The 20,807-nt window shown below is 40.8% G+C and overlaps 1 protein-coding gene across 4 annotated transcripts in view; it reads left to right on the top strand.

Moving 5' to 3' along the window:
• The window catches only part of LOC126427361 (uncharacterized), a 200,943-nt gene that overhangs the window by 177,578 nt on the left and 2,558 nt on the right, over positions 1-20,807 (top strand). For 3 of the 4 annotated variants that reach the window (XR_007576653.1, XR_007576654.1, XR_007576652.1), the window contains one exon: positions 3,397-3,539. The exons of the other annotated variant lie outside the window; for it this stretch is intronic. The gene's annotated coding sequence lies outside the window, so the exon portion shown is untranslated. The remainder of the gene's footprint in view (positions 1-3,396; positions 3,540-20,807) is intronic. 4 annotated transcript variants of the gene reach the window in all.

The raw sequence follows: 20,807 nt of genomic DNA, 5'->3' as shown, positions 1-20,807 counted from the left end.
GGATATCACTGTTGTGGGGTCCAGCCCACTTGACACTTACAGAGTGCCTAAAGGATGGTGCTTTCTCAGATAGCTATACAACGATTCAAGCAAGTCACATTAATGGGTCTTATTACACTAAAGTAGATTGACAGTACTTAAGTTTGGTACAAAGCATGTCACAAGCGATGGGCAACGTGCAAACAATCAGTATTCCTTTGCTATATACAATGTTCATGCAAGTTTGTCACACAGTTTGTGGATCACTGATAATGGCTATCATAGATGTTCTCTCCTAAGGTGTGGTTTCTACTAGTGTCAGTCTTCTACTCCCCCTGAGGCTGGCAGGAACGACACTTGTACTCTCTTCATATAGAGGGTGCTCATGTCGTGGTGTGGTCCTAGTCAGCGGGCTATTGTCTGATGTCATCTCACAGCCTTGTCTGCTCTTGCATTCTTCATCTTCATGCCGGTGCTTTCCATTATGCTGGAACAACTATCACCAATCTTGAGAATATTTATAGGGATTGGAACTAAAAGTGATAATATATTAATTGTTTTCATATTTCTCAAATAACTGAGACACAGAAATAATATCTTTAAAGCAGATTCAGTACTAATCAGTCACTATTGAAAATACATTGGGGTATTATGTCAGAATTTTAACAGAAGTAGCTATTTATTTACCCCAGGCTTCTCACTCTTTTTTTATCCAGAGAAATGTTACTATTGCTTAGTTTTGAGTAAAACATAGCTTTTCTTGTTGGTATGTCAAAATCTGCTTCTTTTGCCAAAACACAGCAGACTTGACAAACATTTATCTCACTAATATTCATATGCAGTTGAAACTTTACCAGTAACTTGAAACAGTGTAGTTTTAAATTAACAACTAAGGACAAGAAAGGTCAATACCTTATGAAAAAAAACATTCTCAATATAAAACCAAACATATAATTTCTTCATTTATATTGTTGCAACAGCAATTCGTGTTTAACCAACTATCGATGACACTTAAAAATTACATTAGTTCTTTGAAAAAATCTGCTTGAATGTTTTGATAGAAATATTAATCATATGGCAAAATACTGTCCTCTTTACATGCTATATCATTTGCCAAAATCTTGTTTAGACATCTGTAACCATGTATGAGTGATGAGGGATGTCATGAACATTTCAATCTGGCTTTTTTACTGGTGCACAGGATCACAATAGAGCACTTTTTTCAGGATTAGTGATAGTGATATCCTTCAAAGTCTAGAGGCTAATTCAATATGTTAGCTACATTTCATGTGCAACAATATGTGGCCTATCATACACCAAATGCAAATTCATAGTGACCCTTATTTCCATTGAAAACTTTCCAAATTTCTTGCAGGAGTTTGCTTAATCTGAACGACTCACACATCGATGACTATTTAATGAAACGATAAGCAGTTCATCAAGAAGCTAATGAATGAAGTTAAGAGATATGCAAGAATCAGTTTTTTACATATTAGTGTCTCTAAAATAGTTTGAGAGAGATTGTAGATCATCTGATAGGTGCATGACTTTCCATCTCCTCTCGAGTGTTGACTGGTTTCTTTGAGAGTTCACACCTTGTAGTCTATGATGTTAGATGCCAAACAGGGTTTCTGATTGGTCAGCACAAATAGCATTCAGGGAAGTTTACAAGGAAAATAGTTCCTGAGCTATAATGGACAAGTGCACAGATAATGTATGGTGGCCACCTAGCAGATGATGGAGCCTGATAAGGAGCCACTGTGTGAGCCAGGAGGTAAACATACAGCAAATCTTACTCTGTGTGAGATGGGCCTAAATGTAAGCTTTGGCATTGCTTTAGTGGCAACCATACAGAGCTGTGGAACATCGTGTTTCTCAGGAGTGGAGATTTGCTTTTAAGATCTGAAACGGTTCAGACTTCTGTCTTGCTACTATCAGGCAGTCTGTTCACAGTGGGTTATCTGAAACACTCTTCTTTTAATGAGTGCTCTTAGCTTTATGGACTGAGGATCAGCTTGTATTAAAGACCTGCTAGGGCAATACCAAACTGGCTCTGCCCTACTTACTTTCAGCATGGTGATGGGCTGGGTGGCTGTTGAAATGACCCTGTGGGTAACCTCTGTGGCACATAGTCCATCGCAGTTGTGTGAAACTTGCTTACGTAAGCAGGGCAGAGGCAGTTCGCTGTTGGCATAGCAGGTCTTTAATACAAGCTGATCCTCAGTCCATAAAGCTAAGAGCACTCAGTAAAAGAAGAGTGCTTCAGATAACCCATTGTGAACCTCTGTCAAATACAGACTGCCTGATAGTAGCAAGACTCTTCACTCTTCCTTAGAATGTGTTTCACATTGTGAAGAGAGGAAAGATCACTTTAGGAGGTGTCAGTGTTTTACATAAAGCCCTGTCATGAGTAGCAGGAACTACCCAGTTTGTTAAACTACAGAAAAATGGGATGCTTTTTGTGGATAGTCAGAGGGGGGGGGGGAGGGGGGGGTTGTGGGAAGAGAGCAAACAGCGCGGTCATCGGTCACATTGGATTAGGGAAGGAGGGGGAAGGAAGTCGGCCGTGCCCTTTCAAAGGAACCATCCCAGCATTTGCCTGGAGCCACTTAGGGAAATCAGGCAAAAACCTAAATCAGGATGGCTGGACATGGGATTGAACAGTCATCCTCTCGAATGTGAGTCCAGTTTGTGAAAACGGATATTTTCCATCAAAACTTGTGATGTTGGACTGCATAGAGAATTATCAAAGCAGATCTAACTTCCACCCTCCATTCTAGCAATGTTGTTGCTTTTTTAAGTTATTTAATTATTGCAGCCTTGAAGGAGTTAAAGGAGGCTGGTAATGGTGTAGTGTAAGTTTTGTAGAAATGATTTTCTTTTGACATATGACCATGTGCAGACTTCATCACCTACGTCAGTTACAAAACACTTCAAAATTATTTAAATTCTTTTTAAAGTTGTCTCTGAATGGTTCTTGAACGAAACTGTAATTAAAACATCATCATTTGAGTTGTATGCACAGAATTACGTCACTCAGTCCAATTGGTTTGCGCAAAATTTTTTCAATTTAGATGTCGTTTGTTTCCTCTCAGAAATTATATTAATGCAAATTATCTGGTATATTAAAACCTCATTGAATAAACTTTTAAGATTCAAACTCGCGATGAACATTGTCAAAAATTAATAATCTTGTCAAATAAATCAGTAATACTCCTTCCTTGATATAATTCTTCATAAATAAATTCCAGAACACGTATTTAAACTTTTGTAGTATACACTAGTTTATTATCTTCATATATACTACATATAGACGTGAACATGAGCCTTGACAAGATAGGACTGAACATTTACAACATGATTAAACTTTCTATGACGTCATTGTTGTAGAAACATTACAAATTCTTATTTTTTCAGTTTTTAGAAGCACGACGGAACAATTCGGTTTCAGGATCTTCTGTTGCTCTTTGGCTGTCGACCCGCGACGTATAGTGGCCAACAATTTTCTCTCTGGCCCCGGCAGTGAAGATGCTGTCTCCGTTCGTTGCGCCACTCTCTCTGTACGTGAAACATAAAAATAAATGCAAAACTGTAGATAATTCACAAACATTACAAATATTACAAAATACATAAACAAAACACTAAATTAAACTTATATTCACCTGCAAACTCGGCTGACACTGGTGGATGGGTGATGCTTCAATTTTGCGTCCCACTACAATGGGTAGAAGTGACAAATGTGAAGAAAATTATGAAAAGAACAAATTATGAGTTTGGGAAGACTGCAAGGTTTATATTAACTTTCATTTGCTTTGTCATTACCTGAACATGAGGACAGTTTATTAACTTTACCTTAGTCATACATCCAAACCTAATGCATTGTTCCAAACATTAACACTAACGAGAATATCACACAGCTTTCAAAAGGCATGCAATCTGCTCGGACTACACCAGCTATCATGTGGAGATTTAACTGCATGTTCAGCATCAACATTTGACATGAACACTGTGAACATTTGGCAATTGAAACTATGCAACTTTTATGGAGGAAAAGAAGATCCAGGAGACTAGTGTTGATGAACATCATATCCTGACGTGTAGTAGTTCTGCATTTCTTGGTAATTACCATAACATATTGCTATAATTGTTTGCATCAGAACCTGAATCAGTGTCCTTGAAAATGGTTTCTTCTATACAGACTTCACAAGCTGGAGCCACCATTAATATTCTTACTTGTGAGTGCACATACCAATGCGGACTCACATTGGTGAACCAAAACATTATGGCCACTACGCACTGCTTGACTGAATGGTGCCTGGTCGTGTTGTGGGCACATGATGTGGTAAAAAAAGTATATAAGCTGAGCGTAAGTAAAGGAAAATCATGTAGTGCTGATACAACTCCCAAATGGGGAGATCTACTTGCGTAACTGACTTCGACAGTGGGTAGATTGTTATGACCCAGTGCCTGGGAATGTGCATCTCATGTATGTTAAAGCTTAGTTGGCTGTTCACATGCTGCTGTTGTGAACATCTATGGAAAGTACTTGAAGGATGATGTAACCATTAGTAGGTGACAAACTTTTTGACATTACACAGTGTGGAGGTTGGAGGCTTACACACACTGTGAAGCAGGATAGGCAGTGATCTGTAGCAGATCTGAAGACAGAAAACATTGCTGATGCAGCGACAAGTGTTTTAGAGCAAACCATTCAGCACACATTGTTGAACGTGGTGGTCTGAGCAGTAATCCTCTGTGTTGTTCCCATGTTTATCCAATAACATTTTCAATTATGATCACAGTGGGCATTGTATCATCATGATTGAATGCCAAACAAGGGAAATGTGTTGCTCAGGTACATGAATCATGTTTCTTGTCATTGCAGGTTGAAAGTAGTGTCCAGATATGCCATTATCTAGACAAATGGATGCCCAGAATGGTGCACGGCACCCTGGACACAGGCTGATGGGGGAAGTGTTACGCTGTGGTGGAAGTATATACCTGTGCTTGCACAGAATCTAGTGACAGTAGTCAAAAGCAATGTCAAGTACATGGACATTGTAGCAAACCACATGCATCCCTCGAAGTTTCACACCTTCCTCTGTGGTGATAGCATCTTCTAGTGGGGTAACTGTCCATATCACAAGGCCAGGATTGTGATACAATGATTTGAGGAGTATGATAGTAAACTCACACTGATGTCTTGTCCACCAAATTTGCTTGATATAAAAAATATGAAATACAGCTGGGACACTGTTGAGTACCAGCTTCGCACCTACAAAGCCCATAATTTATGGTAATTGCGTGATCTGTGTGTAGACTTTTAATGCCAGAATGCTTGAGAAACTTATCACCATTAGAGAAATCTGTTACACAATGTTTTTACCATTTTGTGTTTCATTGGTGGACCAACATGCTATTAATAAGTTGGTCATCATGTTTTGGATCATCAGTGTATAATTGTACTGTTAGTCTTCTTCAAGTCATCAAAAAGGTTTCAGGCAAATGTGCAAGGCGTGCAGGAAAGAACTTTACGTTCTTTTTTTTTCTAAATTTTATACAAACAAAACAAGATAACTTATTCACTTTAGACATTATTCTGCTAATGAGATATCTCTGGAAGATTCCCCCCCCCCCCCTCCCCCTTTTCTTTTTTTAATTTTACAGGGACTTCATAGTGCGATTCACTTCTGTAGCTATCGCAAGGATTATGGCAGTGGAAGGACAAACACTTTCTTTCACATGACCCCATAAAAAAATATCAAGGGATTAAATATGGTGATCATGATGACCATCTGTACTATACAATCTCATCAGCACTTGCACAGCCGATGGCTCGCAGATGTGTGTTTAGGTGTTCCTGTACAGTCAAGTGGAAGTGAAGTGCTGCACCATCTTGTTGCAAGATGAAGTTGTTGGAGTCACCTTCCAATTGAGGCAGAAGCCACAAAGAAAACATATCAAGGTACCAAATACCTGTGACAGTTTTCTCCACAAAAAAAGGATAATCCATGAATTTTATCACAATTATACACTACATATTGATCTTGAGTGAATGTCGTTTGTTGACTGGAGTAATTATGGTTTTGTGTTCCCCAGGAATCAACATTGTGCTACCAGTAGCATGAAATTTGCTCATTCACTAAAAATTAACTTCTTTCATGTATTGTCATTATACATTCTTTCCAATGTCTCAGTTCAGAAGTCAGATAATGCAGCATAATCTCCTGAAGTGAGGGTCTACACCAGTGGCAATCTGTACAGTTTCATGAACAAGTGTTTAGCAGGCTTTTGGAAATGGTTGCTCTGGCACCTAAAGCATACAACTTACTCACTGCATCAATTTCATTGTGATTCATTTGAATGCTGTCAACATTCTGTTTCAAGATTAGGGCCAACCAGCAGACCAGCAGCCTTTCTCCTCGAACTGTTTTTACCAGATATAAATGGAGACTCTGCTGGGTGGCTCCTGGTGGAAGTGTGCATGAAATTCTTGTTAAAAGTAGTTATTGACTTCCATTTTGCTGAACTGGAGAAACACTCACTTTTTTTGTGGTTTAGTTGCTATTTTTTATGCAAGCACTCTCTGTGAGTGGCAGTCTGCAATAAAATAATTGCTCCCAATTATTTAAAAAAAAATGTTCCAGGGATACTCTATTAACTGGTTAAGGTTTGAAGCTAAGTTCTCTTTTATTATTTGTATGAATTTTTGAAAGTGTAAAGTTCTTTTGTGCTTGCCCTGTATGTCACAACAGGTTTATCTCTCTAAGCAGTTTGAGAACAATTTGACATTGTGCACCAACTAATGAAATCCCTACAGTTCCCTTTGAAAAGGAACCCACAGACAATAATGACAAACAAAAGACTGAAGATCTCTCTTACCATGCTCTAATGATGCCAGGAGTCAAATCAGATGATTATAGAAGCACAGATGGTGCAGTTACCAAAATCAGTCCCAGGAAGCCAGGAAGTCTCAAAACAACTTCTCAACCATTGCTGTATCAACTCAGAAATGTCAGAGAGAAATTAAAATGATTCTCTTCGCTAACAATGTACCCATTTTACAGAGAGCAAAACTGGGTCCAAACTGTGCTTGGAGTGTGGATCTTTGTGCTTGTATTAAGAATGTGGTATCTTTGTGTTAAGGGGCTATAGACTCCATATTTTCATAAGCAGAGGCCTAAAAGAGATGATCCTTCTGTGCCTTTTCTCTCCTCTTTCTTTCACCACTAACATCCCAGGAGTGGTTGTAATATCCCAGTACCTCTTCTCTCCTCTTTCCCTCACCACTTAACATCCCAGAAGTGGTTGCAATATCCCAGTGCCTCGTGTCTGTTCGCTCTCAGTTCCCCTTTACAATCAGGCACTCCTAAATTTATTCCGTAGCTGCCTCTCCCATTTCTCAGCTGTATGCGGGGAATTTAAATGCACAAAATGTATTGTGAGACCTGCACTTTCAGTCTAGACTGTTGACGACCTCTTCTTGACAGAATCTCAACATCAGCTGGACATGGGGCAGAGCACTTTAGCAATGCTAGGAGGTTGACATCTTTTTGATAACTCCTCTACCCTCACTTACCACCACACTACTCTGTGCCAGGAGATTGACTATTTACACTCAAGCGACTACTTCCTTATTTTGATGCACCCACCAGACATAACAGTATCCAAAACAAAACAAACAGATTGATTCTTAATGTGGCAAAATTGACTGTGTACAGTCCACTGGCTGTGATTGAATGTAGTCAAATAGCCCAGATTTGCTTGAAACATGTTGCCTCAGGGTGTGCCCCACTGTTGATGCATCCATGTCAAACTCTTCCGAAAAGCTTGGGAAAAGCAATGTCTAGTGCATGTTGTTGTTGTTGTTGTTGTTGTTGTTGTTGTTGTTGTGGTCTTCAGTCCTGAGACTGGTTTGATGCAGCTCTCCATGCTACCCTATCCTGTGCAAGTTTCTTCATCTCCCAGTACCTACTGCAACCTGCATCCTTCTGAATCTGCTTACTGTATTCATCTCTTGGTCTCCCTCTATGACTTTTACCCTCCACACTGCCCTCCAATGCTAAATTTGTGATCCCTTGATGCCTCAGAACATGTCCTACCAACCGGTCCCTTCTCATCAAGTTGTGCCACAAACTCCTCCCCAATTCTATTCAATACCTCCTCATTAGTTATGTGATCTACCCATCTAATCTTCAGCATTCTTCTGTAGCACCACATTTCGAAAGCTTCTACTCTCTTCTTGTCCAAACTATTTATCGTCCATGTTTCACTTCCATACATGGCTATACTCCATACGAATACTTTCATAAACGACTTCCTGACACTTAAATCTATACTCGATGTTAACAAATTTCTCTTCTTCAGAAACGCTTTTCTTGCCATTGCCAGTCTACATTTTATATCCTCTCTACTTCGACCATCATCAGTTATTTTGCTCCCCAAATAGAAAAACTAAGTGTCTCATTTCCTAATCTAATTCCCTCAGCATCATCTGACTTAATTCGACTACATTCCATTATCCTCGTTTTGCTTTTGTTGATGTTCATCTTGTACCCTCCTTTCAAGACACAGTCCATTCCATTCAACTACTCTTCCAAGTCCTTTGCTGTCTCTGACAGAATTACAATGTCATCGGCAAAACTCAAAGTTTTTATTTCTTCTCCATGGGTTTTAATACCTATCTGAATTTTTATTTTGTTTCCTTTACTGCTTGCTCAATATACAGATTGAATAACATCAGGGAGAGGCTACAACTCTGTCTCACTCCTTTCCCAACCACTGCTTCCCTTTCATGTCCCTCGTCTTATAACTGCCATCTGCTTTCTGTACAAATTGTAAATAGCCTTTCGCTCCCTGTATTTTACCCCTGCCACCTTCAGAATTTGAAAGAGAGTATTCCAGTTAACATTGTCAAAAGCTTTCTCTAAGTCTACAAATGCTAGAAACGTAGGTTTGCCTTTTCTTAATCTTTCTTCTAAGATAAGTCGTAAGGTTAGTATTGCCTCACGTGTTCCAACATTTCTACGGAATCCAAACTGATCCTCCCCGAGGTCCGCTTCTACCAGTTTTTCCATTCGTCTGTAAAGAATTCGCGTTAGTATTTTGCAGCTGTGACTTATTAAACTGATAGTTCGGTAATTTTCACATCTGTCAACACCTGCTTTCTTTGGGATTGGAATTATTATATTCTTCTTGAAGTCTGAGGGTATTTCGCCTGTCTCATACATCTTGCTCATCAGATGGTAGAGTTTTGTCAGGACTGGCTCTCCCAAGGCAGTCAGTAGTTCTAATGGAATGTTGTCTACGCCCGGGGCCTTGTTTCGACTTAGGTCTTTCAGTGCTCTGTCAAACTCTTCACGCCGTATCGTATCTCCCATTTCATCTTCATCTACATTCTCTTCCATTTCCATAATATTGTCCTCAAGTACATCGCCCTTGTATAGACCCTCTATATACTCCTTCCACCTTTCTGCTTTCCCTTCTTTGCTTAGAACTGGGTTTCCATCTGAGCTCTTGATATTCATACAAGTAGTTCTCTTTTCTCCAAAGGTCTCTTTAATTTTCCTGTAGGCAGTATTTGTCTTACCCCTAGTGAGATAAGCCTCTACATCCTTACATTTGTCCTCTAGCCATCCCTGCTTGGCCATTTTGCACTTCCTGTTGATCTCATTTTTGAGATGTTTGTATTCCTTTTTGCCTGCTTCATTTACTGCATTTTTATATTTTCTCCTTTCATCAATTAAATTCAATATTTCTTCTGTTACCCAAGGATTTCTACTAGCCCATGTCTTTTTACCTACTTGATCCTCTGCTGCCTTCACTACTTCATCCCTCAATGCTACCTATTCTTCTTCTACTGTACTTCTTTCCCCCATTGCTGTCAATTGTTCTCTTACGCTCTCCCTGAAACTCTGTATAACCTCTGGTTTAGTCAGTTTATCCAGGTCCCATCTCCTTAAATTCCCACCTTTTTGCAGTTTCTTCAGTTTTAATGTACAGTTCATAACCAATAGATTGTGGTCAGAGTCCACATCTGCCCCTGGAAATGTCTTACAATTGAAAACCTGTTTCCTAAATCTCTGTCTTACTCTTATATAATCTATCTGATACCTTTTAGTGTCTCCGGGATTTTTCCATGTATACAACCTTCTTTTATGATTCTTGAACCAAGTGTTAGCTATGATTAAGTTATGCTCTGTGCAAAATTCTACCAGACGGCTTCCTCTTTCATTTCTTACCCCCAATCCATGTTCACCTACTATGTTTCCTTCTCTCCCTTTTCCTACTCTTGAATTCCAGTCACCCATGACTATTAAATTTTCGTCCCCCTTCACTAACTGAATAATTTCTTGTATCTCATCATACATTACATCAATTTCATCATCTGCCGAGGTAGTTGGCATATAAACTTGTACTACTGTAGTAGACGTGGGCTTCGTGTCTATCTAGTGCACAGCTAACCCATTTAGAGGAACGCTATAGTTCTCAATCCTATGGCACAAGTCCAGGAAGATGCAACCAAGCTTGTCACAGAACCTTTAAAAGTCTCTGGTTCTTTCATTTGACTCAGAATCAGGGGGCCATGATCAGCTCTGTGAATAATGTTGCAAATTGTAAACTTCATTGAAACTCTGTCTGCAAGATTGGTCTTTCCAACTTTCTTTGCTAGTCGCTGGAATGATCAAAGTATGATCTCGAAGCTCAGACAGTAGGCATCATTTCTTCCAATGTGCACCACAATCTGCAGCTGGTTGCATCCTATTCCTTCAGTGGCTGCTAGAATAGCCTCTTCAACATACTGAGTAGGACTCCCAGACTTATGCACTGAATGCACCTGGTGTTTCTTCCTGTTCCTTGCTGCCATGTACCGTTCATCATACATTGGAACTACAGATGATTAATAGGCCTTTACCCTTCTGTGTTTGCCTCCTCTTCACACAGGATGAAGCAGGTTTCCCAACAGATGAAGGATTTACACTGGCCCAGCTTTAGTTTCAGTGAAAGAAAATAGCTCAAACTTGTTGGTTAGAGTATCAGTACAACAACTTGAGCCCTGATTGTTTTCTGTCAGCCATTCACAGGTCACTCTAGATCTGCCATTGACATGCCATTTACCAGAAAGTGTGCAAGTGACAGATCCGGTACTTGACAAATCTGGTACTACTTACAGAGAAGAGGGTAGTATTTGAGGTACTTTTGGTACCTTTAGACCTGACTCACGGGAGCTATTCTAACACACTGATTGCAGCAACTGCCAATCATTTGAGAATATTCAGGGTGGTTTCCAGATGCTTACAAACATGAACTAACTCATCCCGTGTTCAAGGACAGCATTCACAGTGGGGCTGCATTGTGGTTTGTACAATGTTTTACAGGACAGTGAATGAGTAACTTTAAACTAAGCATGCTGATTATCTTTTAACAGTTGAGCTAAAATTGCTGCTAATTCCCTTTAAAAAGTGAAGCAGTTAGTACACAAAACAAAATTTCTATTAAGGCAACAGAAAAATCTATATTAAAAATTACTTATTTCCTGAAACATTTTAAGGTTATAGTCACTAACAAATTCAAAAATAGTGTTAATTTGGATTAAATGTAGACAACATACACTCCTCATGAAACAGAAAACTAGGTATAACATAAGATGTTTGTTAAAATATGTGCTACAGTAACTAAATCACAGATCCCAATTTACTACAAAATAGCATATGCACATGAGAATGGTAACGTCTGGTAATTCTCAAAAATGTATGTTGACTTGCATTGATAACACTAAAATTGAGGGTAGATTATTCTTTTCTTTCTCAAATACTGATTTGCTACAAAATAAATTGTGATGGACTGGACAGTGCTACCCTACAGTCAGGGCCAGGCATGTGGTTCTGTGGAAGTTTTAGATTAAGACTGTTTTCAGATGTTCTTGCAGCATTTGGGTAGCTAAATAGCATCACAGTCAACTTTGGTATGCAGGAAGAATTCCTCTACTGGTGAACAGAAAACCATAACCTTTAAACATTTAAACCCTCAATGTGCATATTGTCACTGTACTAGCTACGAATATGAAATTGCAGTGCCTGTTTTGTCAAGAAGTATAATGCAATGTTCCTTCAGTAGGGCATGCATGTCTGAAGGAACAAGCACTGCAGTGACTACAGCTTCTATGAAAAACATGAAATCTACTCACAGTTGCAGGTATGAACCACTTCCAGGATTATAAGGGAATGATGACAATGAAAATTTGTTCCGGACTGGAACTCTAACCTGAATTTCCCGATTTATATGAGTGGTTGCCTTAACTGTGTTGGGTATCTGAACGTGACTCATGGCCACATCCAAACTTCCATACATAGAGTGATTAATATTCACAACTGCAAATAAATTTCATATCATTCATAGCAGCTGTAATCACCCTTATGCCTGTTCCTTTGGACATGCATGTGTGACTTACAAATAAAATGTCTCCCCTGTACAGAAATCACATTAATGGGGTATGAGAGTACAGCTACAACATGTGGAAGATGAGTTACAGGAGTGTGGGTCTGGCCATCGGATAGCCGATGCCATTAAGGCAACCATTCTTCTAAAGTGTGAAATATGGGTTTGGGTCCTGGTCTGCCACAAATTTTCATTGTCATGATTTTATTATACACATGGAATTGGTTCATATTGACATCTGTGAATACATTTCATGACTGTGCAAGCTAATCAATCTAACATTGTAACATAACATTTCTTTGTTACATCACACATCAGTGTATTTTCATGATATTAACTGTATTGATATGAAATGAAAATATGTGATGAGCAGAAGAACTGTTAAGGCACAATAATATCAGTGAAGAAAGCTTCAGATATGTGGAACTCTAGTGTAATGAGTGTTGTGAGTGATGACAGTATAATAAGTGTTGTGAATGATGAAAATTTAGAATGAGCTTTCTAGCTGTGGTTATGGTTCCACACCACCTGTAGAATATTTCAGAACAAGTGAAAATTTGTGCCACACTGGGTCACAAAACTGGATTTCCCACATGTTGCAAATGGTCCTCTTAACCACATTGGCTGTCCGAGCATACCTTTAGGAGCAGGTCAAATCTCCATTTGTCATGTTGTCTTAACTCCCTTGTGCTTGTACTGTGTTACTGTGATAGACACGCTGGATGAGACACTGTTTTCTCTAGTTATTGTCTTTCTTCCTGGAGACATGCTCGGGTAGCGAAAGTGGTAGGGTGAACATTTGTGACAAGGGAAATCTGGGTTCGAGTCTCAGTCCAGCACACATTTTCATTTGTTCTGAAACATTCTACAGCTGATGCAGCATCAAATCACAATTTGTCAGTTCATTCTCAACTGAAAACAGCAGGGTCTCACAATGCACTACAGAGATGAAAATTTGTCAGAAAGATTTCAAGCTGATTTCTTGCTTTCCCTGACTGATTTCTGCAACCATTATGTTATCATAACATGTCTTGAACTTTCATTCTCACCGGTTTCTGAACTTTACATCAGTGATATTTGACATAATTGCATCTTTGTTGAGTACATCACCATTGACTTGATTCAGCATTGGTGAACTTAATTCAATCTATAAATTTCCATTGCAGCAAGCGAAGTCAGTCCTCCATCATTGGAATGCCAAACCATATATGTTTGTTCATAAGTAGTAGATTGAAAACAAGTGACAGCTTAAGTTTTAGTTGACCTAATGGTTAAGGCAACTCTTCATGAAAGGCAGAAAATCGAATTTTGAGACCTAGACTCTCGAAACACAAAACTGGATGTCTGGTTCCTGTTCATTGTTGATGTCTCCGTGATCTGGATCCAGGGCCAAGACACCCTATACACTGTGAAATCCAAATTTCTCCCAGCGTATAAAATGGTCAAATAACTTAGGGGAACATAGTCAGGTAATGGCTTCGACAACTCCCAATATTCCAACAGATATGCACCCTGTCAATTTTGAGGCTCCAACATAATAGAGCACTGTGCAAGAAATTGGAAACCTCAGGATGCAGAGTATATGCTAAAAGGTAAAACAAATCTCTTAAGTTGTGATGGGAAGACCTTTGTTACCTATTATTGTCAATCTGTTCATGAGAGACTTCAAGAAATGTGCACTGCAGTCAGCTGCATTGAAACCTGTGTATTTGTTCAGATATGTAGATGATGCTTTTGTTGTTTGGCTTCATGGAGGCCTGAATTTAAATGCTCTTTAGAACATTTGAATTCAGATGGATTGAATATTTGCTTCACGACTGAGGTGAAAAAGAATGGTTGCCTTCCCATCTGTGATGAGCTGTCGAGGAGGGAGGTTGTTGGTACTTTGGGACATGACATTTATAGAAAGCCAGCTCACAGTGATTTGTATCCTCAGGCTGATAGTTGCCTCTATGCAGGTCAGTGTGAAGGGGCACTTCATATCTTGGTTCATTGGCCTCACATCATCGCACACTGTGAAAGTTACTCAGCTGAGTTAGCTCACAACGATGCCACTTTGCATAGAGATGGTTGTTTTGAAAGACAGATCAGACATGCATTGCTCTATTGACCTATCATATATCAAATGAATGAAGATAATAATGTGGAGGCACCAAAATCTGTTGCATTTTTGTCAAATGCAAGTAGCATTTATGACAGGATTGTTTGTATTCTGTGAAAACATGAAGTGAAATGTATTTTTCGATATCCATCCAAGATTAAGATCCATAAAGGATGATCTTGGTTTGCATAACAAGGATGTCTACCATTGCTGTTGTGGCATGTCGTAGTCTTGCCAGACTGTCATGGCCATGGAGAACATACTGAATGTGTCAAACACACAACAACGGAACAAAACTGCTATTGCAAAATTATCCTATCACAGATTCTAGCATGCTGTCCCAGTTATTAAGGAAGTAGTTGAGATTAAATTAACGAGTGGCTATATAAATAGACATGGAGGTTTTAGCATAAATACTGCATGGAATTGTGCTTTCTCCCTGATCAAACAGTAGAGGGGCAGAGTTAATGCTGCCTCGTTTGTTTGTTTGTGTGTGTGTGTGTGTGTGTGTGTGTGTGTGTGTGTGTGTGTGTGTGTTATCTTTCAGCATATGCTCTGCATGCTGAGGTTTTAAATTTCCTTTCACTGCTTTCTCATGTTGCATCTGTACCTTGAAAATGATTGAAATATAAGGGGTTGTTGAAGATGTCACTCAGCTGCGTTGACAAAAGTTACCCTGAGCGACTCAGCATTCATTTGCTGGATAAGGGCCTGGAGACCCTCGGGTTCTTGAGCTTGAGACTGGTAAATGTCGCCGGTCCACTGTCACTATAAACTCTGGGTATGCTTCAGCAAGCACTGTGTGGCACAGCGTTGGAATGTTGTTTGTCACAGTCTTGGCTTGCTCAGCCAGATCACGAGGGTGGTAAAAATCTCTATAAAATAAACCATCAATGTCAAGGTGAGCTCCACACTGATGAGATGTGTGGATGTTGAGGTGAAACAGCCATTATCTGGCAACCTCTGGGGAACCTGCCACACCTCAGGTGTATAAAGCCTACCTAGGTATGTGGGACTCTGTCTAGATGGGCTTCTATTTCCCTAGCTGCTTGTAAGACTGAGATGGATCCTTGAAAATTTCCACTTCCTCCTCCCAATGGGAAGTGTGGGCCACTAGAAGGTACCAACACCCAATCTGACAAAAGGACTTGTGTAGCCAGTTCTCCGAATCCACAACTCTTTCAGAATTCTGGTTTTTATACTAACAGAATATACGCTGTTCATGAGAAACTGTTTTTATTGGTTAAAAGGAAAGGTGAAGCTTTGGCAAATGTCCCCCTTTCTTATGTTCAGAGGGGCTTAGAGAGGATTGCAGGTACATTAAAATCTGTTAAGTGGTTGCAAAATGGGACACTGTTGGTGGAAATCTCAAGTTCCCAACAAGTGACAATCCTACAGAAGGCCAAAAGCCACAGGGAATAAGCTATTGAGACTGCTCCATACCACATTAAACAACAGTAAGGGTGCTGTGACATTCAGGAATCTGGTGGACTGAACTGGAAGTTAAGTGGGCCCAAAAAGGCATTGTAGATGTGCAAAATATTATGAAATGGGTGGAAGGCAGTTTGATTAAATCTGATATGCTCATCTTCACTTTTAATAGCACAGAACTCCGAGAACATATTAAGGCAAGTTTTCTTCACTTTATCATGTGGCAACAAGCGAGGTGGTGCAGCAGTTAGCACACTGGACTCGCATACAGGACGATGATGGTTTAAACCCACATCCAGCCATCCTTACTTAAGTTTTCCATTATTTTCCTAAATCGCTTCAGGCAAATGCCAGGATGGTTCCTTTGAAAGGGCATGGCCAACTTCCTTCCCTAATCTGATGGGAGTGATGAACACACTGTTTGGTCCCTTCCCTCAAATCAACAAACCTTACCATGTCGCCCTATGTCCCCAACCCAATGTGCTGTTTTAAATGCCAGTGCTTTGGCGACACCACTCTTGCATGTAAAGGAGAAGCCACCTGCGGTAATTGTGGTAAGGCTGCCCATGAAGGAGTCATATGTTCATCTCCTACAAAATGTGTGAATTGCATTAAGGCTCACCCTGTCTAGAGAAGGGACTGCTGTGTCTTCCTTGAATGGTCAATACTGGATATCAAAACTACAAAATGGATCCCACATGGTGAGGCCAAAATCATTTACAAGATCATGCAAGCCCCCACGTTCGCTACCTCTTTTGCTTTGATTGTTAAACAGTGGTTCAGAAAATTGATGCTGCTACACAAATGGAGGTTGCTAGTGTCAGCACTAGTACCTGTTTTTGTCACTGTACTTGTGCTGCTGTAGTTACTTCAAAGCCTACACTTCCTCCCAGACCATCAGACAAGGACGTGGTAGCTGACATTGCAGAGCTCGCTGCTCCTCAAGAGGTTCAGTCTGGTCCACCATCCTGCACTGCCGCTGCCACAGTTGTGGCTCCAAAGCCTACTCATGCCAAAAAATCAAAGGAGAAACATCCACCACTGATGGAGTCAAGAAGTAATCAGCCCAATGATGTCACATCATCCTCCCTGACATCTCTCATGATTCTTCTGTAGATCTAATGGACCTTGATGCCAGTCAGACTGGTGCAGCCACCTCCCCACAAGAGTGAGCTTCCACCTATTATGGGCTCCTCTCACTAGCAGAAAGACAGGATGAAAGTACAACCCCAAGACAGATGGCTCCCATATTACAGTCGAACATTAATAGGTTCAGGATTCATGTAACTGAGATGTCAAACCTGGCACAGACACATTTTAAAGGCACTGATGCCCCTGTTCTGTGTGGGAGGATGACCTGACTGGGGAAAGGGCCAAGGGAGGGGTTCTGTCTTTTTGAGCAATAACCATTCATCTGCTCTCTCCTAGGTTACAGGCCTACAAGCATTAGCCGTTGTAGTTCGTATGGGTCAGATCATCACTGTCTGCTCCCTGTACTTACTTCCACAGAGCACGATACACACTGAGGCTCTCACTGGGCTTATTGCACAACTCCTCCTGCTCATTTTTCCTACTGAGTGATTTTAGTGCCCATGATGTATTATGAGACTTTAACTATACTTGCCACAGGTGTTGAACCTGAACACAAGCAGTCCCACTAATTTCTCGATTGCTACCGAGTTGTCCTCAGCTATCAGCCTCTCCTCTCCAGCCTTTGCAAACTCATCACAGAGGGAAGCAGCTGATGATCTTCATTCCAACAACCAATTCCCACTGTGGACCCATCTTCTGATGCTGGATGGTCAGCAGGGCAAACTGGATGCTGTTCAGGTAGCTGGCTGTGTTTGAACACTGCAGCAGCATCCAGGAATGGGTGGACCACATCACACAAGTGTTCCATCATGCTGCTGAATTTTACATCCCCAAGTCTTCAGTCCATCTTGGGAGACATGTACCTTGATGGACAGATGAGTGCTGTTCAGCAGTCCAGAACAATATGCAGCTCTTTGGTGGTTCAAACACCACCCAAAAGCCTACAACCTCACTGCCTTTGGAGTCGTGGGAGCCAAGGCTTGACATCTACTTAAGGAGAGCAAGGAAAGGTCATGGCAAGTGTTCCTGGAACCTATCAAACATTCTACTTGTTCTACAAAAGTATGGAATCCATGTGGAAAATTTCCCATAAACACCTGTAACTCTTACTGTCTTGGCATATCCTTTGTATCAGTAAGGTGTATGGTACTGCTTGGACAAAATATTCTCACACAACTCCATTATATGGCTTTTGTTGCCACATCTTCACCTTCACATGGTCTTTCCTATCTAATTAGTTTGTAGGTCCTGAGTTGGGTTGTTTTGAGCAGAGGAATTGCGTCCCTTGGGGTATCCTCTTTGCCATAACCATAGACAGTATCACACCTACAGTAAGTAGTCCTGCATAGTGCTCCTTATTTCTGGACAATTTTACTGTTTTACAGTAAGTAGTCCTGCATAGTGCTCCTTATTTCTGGACAATTTTACTGTTTTCTGTTTCTCCTTCAGTGTTGCAACAGCAATTCATCAGTTGGAGTTTACAGTATAGAGGTTAGAGGAGTGGGTTGCAAAGACAGGTTTTCAGTTTTGTGCAGATTGTGTGTGTGTGTGTGTGTGTGTGTGTGTGTGTGTGTGTGTGTGTGTGTGCACATTTGCATTGTATTTTTAATTCACCTGACTTACAAATGAGGGGTATCATTCTACATAAAGACTTAGTGAGGTTTCTGGGATTAATTTCTGAGTCCAAACTATCGTGATCACTAAACCTCAGAGATAAAAGCCAGAACCCAGGAGACACTGAATATCTTGAACTACATAGCCACAGGTCTTGGAGAACAGACAGGATGTGTCTGCTTCAATTTTTTCCATGCATTTGCAGCTAGACTATGGGTGAACAGTGTATGGGTCAGTGACACCTTCCTGCTTGAAGATTATTGATGCTATCCATCACAAGGAGATTAAGCTGGCCATAGGTGCATAAAAGACCAGCCTCATACCCAGCCTCTGTGCAGAGGCACAACTCTGTATCCGTCTTTATGGACAGACAGACTTGGTTGGTTGCTCTGTTGTTTTCCCTGATCATGTCCTCAAGGTTTGACTTCTTAAAGACTTTACTGTCTGTGACATGAAATTATATGGGATCTTTATGGCGTTGGAGGAAATGAAATGTGCTTAGAGTATTAAAGTCCTTGTCTATTCAGATACCTTAAGCACCCTGCACTCTCTATCATGTTTGTATCCAGCAGATAAAGAACTCCAGAATATTGAGGATGCCCTTCTTTAAACACAATGGCTGGGGAGGGAGGTGTCTTTCTGTTGGGTACTTTGGCATGTGAGTGTTATGGGGAATGAATGTGTGGATGTAGCAGCCAAGGAGGCATGTTGTGATCCTCAGTTATTTCAGTTTACCATCCCCCTGGATGCTATCACCTTGCTGTTGAGGTACAGAGTCATGCATCAATGCGGAGATGAGTGGCTAGAAGTGACGGATAACAAGCTGTGTCTAGTAAAGACCACTACACCACCATGGCATACAGCACAAATGTGGGACAAGGTTTTCCATCCCCATCTTTGCATAGGCCACAGCCCTCAGAAGCATGGCTTCTTGCCCTGGCGAGAGAACCTTCCAATGTGTGGTACTTGATGTGTACAGATCACTGTACACCACATTTTACTAGACTGTGTTTTATTTTCAGGGCAGAGGATGGCAGCAGATCTGTCCTCTTAAGTGGCATTGAGAGAAATATGGTTAGAGTTTTATGGTCTTGTGATATGTCGAACTTGTTCCCCCCCCCCCCCCCCCCCCCCCCCCCACACACACACACACACACACACACACACATTCCTTCACAACCTCAACAACTTTTCTTTACTCCCATTCACTACTTCTGGTTCTCCTCAGTCCACTCTGCCGACTTCTTGGATGTTGACCAACTCCCTGATGGCTCCGTCTGACTAATGGTCAACAGTATCTGCATTTTCACTGCTGTTGTCCCTTCCGCACCAAAAAATCACTCCCATGTAGCTTGGGCATATGTGGACAGCATATCTACAGTGATAGAATTCCCTTGCTACTGAAGGTCCCACAAAGGTCTTTGCAGACAGGCACTTCTCCCAAACATAAGACGGCATGATGAATGAGCAGATTGAAACCATATCAGTGCACAGTCTGGTGCACAATGAAAATCTCATTCTGGGAATGTCACCCAGGCTGTGGATAAGCCATATCTTGCAACATCCTTTCTTCCAGAAAGGCTAGTTCTGCAAAGTTTGCAGAAGAGCTTCTGTGAAGTTTGGTAGGTGGGAGATGAGGTACTGGCAGAATTGAAGCTCTGAGGACAGATCCTGAGTCATGCTTGGGTAGCTCAGACAGTAGAGCACTTGTCCACGAAAGACAAAGATCAGGAGTTTGAGTCTGCCTGGTGCAAAGTTTTAATCTGCCAGTAAGTTTCATAAAAGGGCATACTGGAAAGTAATGCTTCTGAACTCTCTATGTAAAAACTCATAAATATAATAGAGGGAAACATTCCACGCGGGAAAAATATATTTAAAAACAAAGATGATGTGACTTACCATATGAAAGCGCTGGCAGGTCGATAGAAACACAAACAGATACATACATACACACAAAATTCAAGCTTTCGCAACAAACTGTTGCCTCATCAGGAAAGAGGGAAGGAGAGGGAAAGATGAAATGAAGTGGGTTTTAAGGGAGAGGGTAAGGAGTCATTCCAATCCCGGGAGCGGAAAGACTTACCTTAGGGGGGAAAAAAGGACGAGTATACACTCGCGCGCACACACACACACATATCCATCCACACATATA

This window comes from Schistocerca serialis, chromosome 11 (genome assembly GCF_023864345.2).
Source record: "Schistocerca serialis cubense isolate TAMUIC-IGC-003099 chromosome 11, iqSchSeri2.2, whole genome shotgun sequence".
NCBI lineage: Eukaryota > Metazoa > Arthropoda > Insecta > Orthoptera > Acrididae > Schistocerca > Schistocerca serialis.
The sequence above is the reverse complement of the archived record's forward strand: the minus strand, read 5'-3'. Positions and strand labels throughout refer to the sequence as shown.